This window comes from Schistocerca serialis, chromosome 11 (assembly GCF_023864345.2).
Source record: "Schistocerca serialis cubense isolate TAMUIC-IGC-003099 chromosome 11, iqSchSeri2.2, whole genome shotgun sequence".
NCBI classification, from domain to species: domain Eukaryota; kingdom Metazoa; phylum Arthropoda; class Insecta; order Orthoptera; family Acrididae; genus Schistocerca; species Schistocerca serialis.
Genome location: NC_064648.1, coordinates 164,383,935 through 164,385,911, shown reverse-complemented (window position 1 = coordinate 164,385,911; position 1,977 = coordinate 164,383,935).

The window sequence follows — 1,977 nt, the reverse complement described above, 5'->3', positions numbered from 1 at the left end:
ACATTGCAAGTTGTTGTTGTAGTGAACATCTTCTAAATGCTTAATGCAAAGACACTATTTACACACGGTCATCCTGACTGACGATGCGAGGAAGTAAATTGACTGGCTCGGTTAAGAGGTGTATATAATTTTGATTCGTTTCACAATAGATTCACGTAGAATGGTCATTTTTGAAAGTTTCGGCGAACAATACAGTTAAGACTTTGATTACGATACATGCATCACATTCTTGTAAAGCTATTGTATTAAACGTGTGCTACTTTCGATATTAATCGCAATTGCAGAAAGCAGCAATGAATATGTCTCGTCTCGTTTCTCCGACCGTTTCCCGTACTGTGCGACCCACAGAGCTCTATCGCTGCATCAGCGGTCGATTGTTGCTGTTGCCGCCACGGAATGATGGCAGTTAAATTCAAATTTCCTCCAAGTATAAGGGATTCTACGATATAAATGAAAATGGAAAGAAGTAACGAAAGCAGCAACTACTAGTCAAACTCAACGTTCCTGGTGGTTTAATGCTATGACAATTTTAAACAATAAACTACGCAGTGGAACTGAGAGCTATCACAGGAATCTGCAATATACCCTCGATGGACAAACTGAGTAAAGTTTTCGTCCTTGCCACTTCTCATTTTACAGACAACTGATTCTGACTACTTCTTATGAGCTGAACTGAGGCCATAACTCATGTCGAAGTTGTCTGTTTGTATTACTACTATCGTATCTTTCTTAGGTAAAGAACGAGCAAAATAGCAGTTTTGCGTTTAGCATGCAATCATCCAGGATACAATTTCTACAGTCAGAGCATTTTCTGTTGCGGCATAGGAATGATTATGTGATTTCTTCTGTATGGAATTCATCTGTAACTTTATGAACTCAATATTTAGTAAGAGGGCCAACCGAATTACATACTGCACAGTGTGAATAATTGCTGCAATTTTGGTGGCAACAACAACAAACAACCAGTCAGTGCCGAGATTTGGCTGTAGAATAGTGGCAACACAGAGCTACCGTTGCAGCCGAGTGGTTCATGAAGCCTTGGCCGTGACCACAGCGGCTGAGGCGCGTCTACAGCCGTAGCAACCGCACAGCAGCCCACACTGAGGTGTGACGTCACACGGCACCCCTGCCTCGGTTGACCACCCACAACGTGTTTCGCTACATTTGATCAATTCACTATTTGCTCATACCTGAAACGTTAGTAAGTTTTTTTTGTGATCGGTATAAACAAATGAAACGTGTTGTATAATACTCCCCTACGAGGGGCATTACTATTAACAATTTTACATTCAATTTTTATCAATAGCTTATTTGCTAGTTGCCCCATTTCCTCTTTCTACGCTCAGTTAGCGTCAAGCAAATCACGCGTACCTTCGAAACTTGGACCTTTTTACCAGGTACATCTCTAGAAGTATTAGGTACATAACATGTCTTTGTAATTTACACGCAGAACTTAATTTTCTACGAAAAAGACAGACGTCAGTCCTTATCTCTGTTTAAAATACGCGTCGGAATCTCTCCCTACTTGAAGCGGCGAACGCATGTCCGAAACTCCGCCCATAGCTCATCCCCGCATATACTGCCGATTGCAACGTGCGCGCCCAGTAGTCTCTGATCAGTTACGCCATTGTAATCTGTCCAGAGTGAGCTGTTTCGCCGTCCACAGATTATTACAGAACATGCACGGCCTTTATATCCAGTTTATGTATTTTAGACTTTCCGTTTCAAGGTTTGCCAAATGACAGTCGCTCCCAGTCCGTGTTTCACGACCGCTTTCTTTGCAGTCTGCCGCCGATTGTGAACTTAGCTCCTTTTGCAGTCACATAACCTTTCTTCCAACGTTGGTTGTAATGACTGATGCCTCTTGTTACTCCATGCCATGAATGGTTATCTGCATTCCGAAGAGCTAAATGAAAATTAATGCAACGTAGACTATTATTTTAAACTGATGGAAGTAACAGTTCTTAGCGAGTAGCC